We start from the raw sequence: 6,601 nt of genomic DNA on the forward strand, positions 1-6,601 counted from the left end.
GCTGCGTCATGCTGCTCTGGGCCAAGCACTGGGGTAGATAGATACAAGGTAACCAATCAGATACAGTCCCTGTCCCTGTTATTCAAAGAAGGGAGAGCAGATTGTGGATCCCAATTTTACAGAGGAGAAAACTGAGGCAGCAGTTGGGTCGAAATATCTAGTTAAATTAGGAGCTATTGCGGCAGAGCTGAGTGTACCTTTGATGGTGGGCGCTGGATCAGAAGGCTGAGAGTCCAGCTGGAGCTTTGATGTGCATATTAAGAGAAAACTGGACTACTCTAAAAAAAACAAGTTCGTAATCAGTGATGAAAGAAACATCTTCCTATCTGTAAGGGCAGTGGCCCCCTCAGAAGAGTTATCTTGCGATTGAGTGATCGGGGGGGCTCTTTAATGTTTATACAAAGGTCTTCCGTCTTTAATCACGGCTGCTGGAGAGTTTCCATGCTTTTGTGACCCAGTGCCACCAATTGTGCTGAAACTTTCCACGCACATTCACCTTCTGTTATTATTATTATCTGCATTATTATTACCATTATAATTTTTCAGATCATATCTTCTCAAAGAGGCCTTCCCCCGTTAAGCCTCTTTTCCGTTAAGACAACTTCCCCTCCCTCCTGGGTGGCCTTCGCACTTGTATCTGTACCCTTTAGCACTTGGTGAATATTTACCCCAGGCCCACAGCTCTCAGGTACATATCCGTAAGCTAGACTGTAAGGTCCTGGTGGGCAGGGAATCCGTCTACCATCCCTGTCATATTGTCCTCTTCCAAGAGCTTAATACAGTGCTCTGTGCACAGTAAGTGCTCAATAAATACAATTGATTGATTGATTGCCAAGGAGGAGTGTCCCCTCAGCCACGTTGCCAAAAGTCACCCGAGCCTCGGTCTGCTGGAGTGAGCCTGCCCTGGGCGCTCTCTGTCCTAGGATTTCTGTTTCTCTGACCGAAACCCACCCGTTGGGTGTGCGCAGCTCTGAGCAGTGAAACACCGGTTCTTGGGGCAGGGGTCTTGGGCGGGTTTCCACCAGCGGCCTGGGCCAGCTGCCGGTGGTCTCTAGTGAGGCCGGGTGGCAATTGCACAGACTGCTTTTTTGGAGCAGGCAGGGTGGAAGGTGGTGGGACAGAGTACTTGGCAATACAGGGACCTTAAACTTCTCTTCAGTTGCCTGTGGGGGTGCCGACAGCGGCTGCCCATTGGTAGGGCACGCCCCACTCACTTTACTAGTCTTCCTTAGTCTTCTTTAGTCAGGGGAGGCTTCCTAGAGGAAATGAGGTTTTCAAAGGGCTCTGAAGATGGGGAGAGCTGTGGCCTGTCGGATATGAATTAGGATATGAGCTCCTTGTCTTCCCTCCCAAACCTTGTCCTCTCCCTGACTTTCCCATCTCTGTTGACGGCACTACCATCCTTCCCGTCTCACAAGCCCGCAACCTTGGTGTCATCCTCGACTCCGCTCTCTCATTCACCCCTCACATCCAAGCCGTCACCAAAACCTGCCGGTCTCAGCTCCGCAACATTGCCAAGATCCGCCCTTTCCTCTCCATCCAAACCGCTACCCTGCTAATTCAAGCTCTCATCCTATCCCGTCTGGACTACTGCACTAGCCTTCTCTCTGATCTCCCATCCTCGTGTCTCTCTCCACTTCAATCCATACTTCATGCTGCTGCCCGGATTATCTTTGTCCAGAAACGCTCTGGACATATTACTCCCCTCCTCAAAAACCTCCAATGGCTACCGATCAATCTGCGCATCAAGCAGAAACTCCTCACCCTGGGCTTCAAGGCTCTCCATCACCTCGCCCCCTCCTACCTCACCTCCCTTCTCTCCTTCTACTGCCCAGCCCGCACCCTCCGCTCCTCCACCACTAATCTCCTCACTGTACCTCGCTCTCGCCTGTCCCGCCATCGACCCCCGGCCCACGTCATCCCCCGGGCCTGGAATGCCCTCCCTCTGCCCATCCGCCAAGCTAGCTCTCTTCCTCCCTTCAAGGCCCTGCTGAGAGCTCACCTCCTCCAGGAGGCCTTCCCAGACTGAGCCCCTTCTTTCCTCTCCCCCTCGTCCCCCTCTCCATCCTCCCGTCTTACCTCCTTCCCTTCCCCACAGCACCTGTATATATGTATATATGGTTGTACATATTTATTACTCTATTTATCTATTTATTTATTTATTTTACTTGTACATTTCTATCCTACTTATTTTATTTTGTTGGTATGTTTGGTTCTGTTCTCTGTCTCCCCCTTTTAGACTGTGAGCCCACTGTTGAGTAGGGACTGTCTCTATGTGATGCCAATTTGTACTTCCCAAGCGCTTAGTACAGTGCTCTGCACATAGTAAGCGCTCAATAAATACGATTGATTGATTGATTGATTGATTGATATGAAGGGGAAAAGTGAGGTGGAGTCAGGGGGGCTGGGAATGGGCTTTGAGGATTATTGAGGAGAAGCACTGAGAGAAGGAACATGGCTTAGTGGATAGAGGATGGGCCTGGGAGTTGGAGAGTCATCGGTTCTAATATTAGCTCTGCCATTTGTCTGCTGTGTGACCTTGGGAAATCACTTAACTTCTCTAGGCCTCAGTTCCCTCATCTGTAAAATGGAGATTAAGACCGTGAGCCATATGTGGGACAAGGGCTGTGTTCAACCTAATTATCTCGTATCTACTCCAGCCCTTAGAATAGTGCTTAGCATGTAGCAAGTGCTTAACAAATACCATTATTATTATCATTATTGTTTTAAACAGCTGCAGCAACAGGCCAATCCCAAACTGAAATCAATCAGTCAGTGGTATCTGTTGAGCACATAATGTGCTTCTAGTCTAACCATTATTAATAATGAATAAGTAATTTATAATATGCCATATTACAGTTATGTACATAACGGCTGTAGTGCCTGGGGTGGGGCAGAGATCAAATGGCAAGTCACAGATTGATGTGCATAGACTACACAAAAGGGAAATCACCACACCCTCCGTTCTTCTACCGCTAATCTCCTCACCGTGCCTCGTTCTGGTCTGTCCCGCCGTCGACCCCCGGCCCACATTATCCCCCTGGCCTGGAATGCCCTCCCTCCCCACATCCGCCAAGTTAGCTCTCTGCCTCCCTTCAAGGCCCTACTGAGAGCTCACCTCCTCCAGGAGGTCTTCCCAGACTGAGCCCCCTCCTTCCTCTCCCCCTCCTCCTTCTCTCCATCCCCACGTCTTACCTCCTTCCCCTCCCCACAGCACCTGTATATATGTATATATGTTTGTACGTATTTATTACCCTATTTATTTATTAATTTTACTTGTACATATTCCATTTATTTTATTATTATGTTTTGTTTTGTTCTCCGTCTCCCCCTTCTAGACTGTGAGCCCACTGTTGGGTAGGGACCGTCTCTATATGTTGCCAACTTGTACTTCCCAAGCTCTTAGTACAGTGCTTTGCATGCAGTAAGCGCTCAATAAATACGACTGAATGAATGAATGAATGAATGAATGAAAACAATCCCTTCATACCCATCTTCTTTTATTCCACCTCGCTGGTTGAGAGCTTCTCTGCAAACCGGGGCAGGGTCCCCCAGGAGCTGTTTTCCGTAGCTGGGTCCAGTAATTGAAGTAGTGGCCGTCCTCACGGGTCCCGATAACATTGCATGGTATCAGAGGGTCCGGCTCCAACTTTGCATATAGAGGCTCTTTGAAGAGTCCGTTTACCACATTTGCCCAGGGAAGGGCTGTTTTGATTTCCCATCCACAGACAGGCCAAAAGGAATAGGATTTGCTGCCTCTCAAACCAGAGTTTTGTGTGCTCCCATTAGCACCTAATTAGTTCCTAATTAAACTGGTGTATGGGTGGGGGAGGGGCGCGGGGGAGAGGGGGCAGGTGGGAAGACTGTTACGAGAGGGAAAGGGGTTCTTGAGCAGAGCCCCTTCCCCTTGAGCTGCTGGCTGGGCTCAGGGCCCCGGGACCAGTTTTTTCAGGAGCTTTCATTCATTCAGCCATATTTATTGAGTGCTTATTTGTGCAAAGCACTGTATTAAGCGCTTGGGAGAGCACAATATAGCACTAAATGGACGCATTCCCTACCCACAGGGTGCTTACGGTCTAGAAACGAACCTCTAGTGTAGAGGAGCTTTTTCGGTGATGTCCGCTCCCCTTTTCCCCCTTTCCTCCTCTTTTTGAAAACTGGGCGAGACCGTTCTGGGGCTGCCACACCCCGCAACTGCTAGGGTAGGGTTCCAGAATGTCCCTTGGGAAAGGTCCTGCCCCTCTGAGGTAAGACATTTGGGTGGGATCCTGGTGCTCCTTCCCCGGGGTGTCGGAATCTCAGCCGGTCACCCAACAGGGCTGGACGTTCTCCCCAAAGCAGCTCCAAGCAGTGGCCCCAGTTTCCCCTTAGATCTATCTGCTTGCCACAACCCCAGGGCCATGGGCACACATTTTTTTGTGGGGGAGGAGGGCATTAATCTTGTATTGTTTTAAGTGGGCTTAATTGAATAAAGATGATAATGTGTTAGGAACAGCTATAATTACGCGGGGGAGGGCGGGCTGGTTCTGTTAGATGGTCTTTTAATAGAGACAATTATAGGGTTCATAAGAGGAGGTGGCATCTGCTCGCAACATGTTCCCGTTCAATCACGGCAGTTTCTTAGTGGTGCTTCCCCGAGGGGCTTTCTTTCTGCACATCCCAGAGTGGTCGGGGACCCTAAGAGTCCCTTACGGGGTGTCCCTTTACTTCAGGCAACTGCCATGACAACCAACTCTGAGGGGGGCCATGGGTGGGGAGAGTGCTCCCAGAGATCTGCAGCTATGGGGGTGAACCCGTTTTCACCCCTCTACAGTTTGTGGAGGCAGAAACCCCCAACCTGCTTCCTTCTAGGTCGCCGGCATAAGACCTCCGGCAGGGAGGGTGGAAAAGACCCCCCAAACCACACCGTTACCCATCAGGTCTCTGAAGGTTTCCTGGCTCTGACTTTGGCTGCCCCCTCAATGGCTCAGTTCTTGTGCCCTGTCTTTGTCCTTGCCTGGAACCAAGTCTTGGTTGAGAGCTCTCGTGACCTAACGTTGCCCGCTTTCAGAATCCTTTTGATTTGCGGGGAATGGGTTTGACCTCTTTCCATGAAGGGATTTGGGGGGCAAGTGTCCTATAGGCTTTGGAGTTAGGTAGGTACGTAGGTAATGTTGTTTATTGAGCATCCATTGAGCTCAGTGCACTGAGACACCTTCCCTTCCCGCAAGGAGCCCACACTCTTAATGGGGGAGAGACATTACAAATCTTTACAAAGCAGGAGACGGAAGTAGTTTGACTGTTCAGTTGATTATGCATACCCAGAAGTGCCATGGGAGAGTTGAAATCAATACGGAAGTGTTAGAAGGGCTGTTGGGTTGAGGTGATTCTGGAGGCTGAAGCTTTATTGGGGAAGGTTGCTGGAAGCATTCAGTACCGTGCTCTGCACAGTAAGCCATCAATAAATGCCACTGATGGGAAAAGTTGGGGCCCCAGGAGGGTGGCTTTGAATGTGGGGAGAACCTGTCTGTGGAGGGAAGAAGGGAGGAAGGGAGTGTCAGGCCGGGGAGCCAGCAAGAGCAAGGGGTTGAAAGTGGAGGAGTTGAAAGTGAGGTACAGCAATGAAGGCTTAGCTGAGAGGAACAAAGAGAGCGAGTTGGAAAGTGGAGGGGAAGAGGGTTGAATCAGAAGATGGAGAGAGCTGGTGGGTAGTCCTCAAGGAGTGGTTCTTTCAAGTGCAAGTTGAGTTGTCCTGATTTATAGTTATGGATTTAACATCACCCCCCCACACACACTCGCATTTGGGGAACAAAATGGGGGGTGAGGCGACTGGCAGGTACTGGAGGAATTGAGCCACTCAGGTCAATTTTTCAAATTGACACTAAATAATTCACTCAGGTTGATGAAGCTTCTGCCGACTGCATCATATTTTGGTTGGCGCCCAGAAGGATATGGTGACCATGGAATGGGGCAGCGTGGGGTCCATGTCTCCCAGCATTCTCAGGTGCCGACATTACGGGACCCAGAAGGCCACGGGACAAGAACGTAGCATGCTCCAGCCCTTCTAAAACAGTCGAGGCATATGAAATAACCCAGAGCTGCGGAAGTCAGCTCAGGGAAGGCAGAGCAGTTCAGCCTCCTTTCTGGGACGTCGGTATGTTGTTTCCCAGTTACGCAGAGTGGCCTACGTGAGCCTTGCCCTATCCAGGATGTAGCTGCGTCAGCTGGGTACCACAAAGGCACTGCACGGAGGCTTGAGGGTGGGAGCGGAACATGGGGTCTCCGAGAGAAGGGCTCGAGCCTGTCTCTGTGCCAGGTAAAGGCTCCATGCCACCCTCTCCCTTGCCTCAGGGCCCGGGGTTGCCGGCCACCTGCCACCTTACCTCACTTCAAAACTGTTTGGAATGTGAGGCGGTGGCCCTGGGGGAGACACGAGTGGGATGACCTCTTTCTGTAGTGCTCTTGGGGTGGAACTGGCCTGCTGTATGGATTCTGCTCTTTGCTTTCACATCCCACCTTTCCAAGAGAAGCAGCGTAGCTCAGTGGAAAGAGAACGGGATTTGGAGTCAGAGGTTTTGGGTTCAAATCCCAGCTCTGCCAATTGCCAGCTATGTGACTTTGG

This window comes from Tachyglossus aculeatus, chromosome 3 (assembly GCF_015852505.1).
Source record: "Tachyglossus aculeatus isolate mTacAcu1 chromosome 3, mTacAcu1.pri, whole genome shotgun sequence".
Lineage (NCBI taxonomy): Eukaryota > Metazoa > Chordata > Mammalia > Monotremata > Tachyglossidae > Tachyglossus > Tachyglossus aculeatus.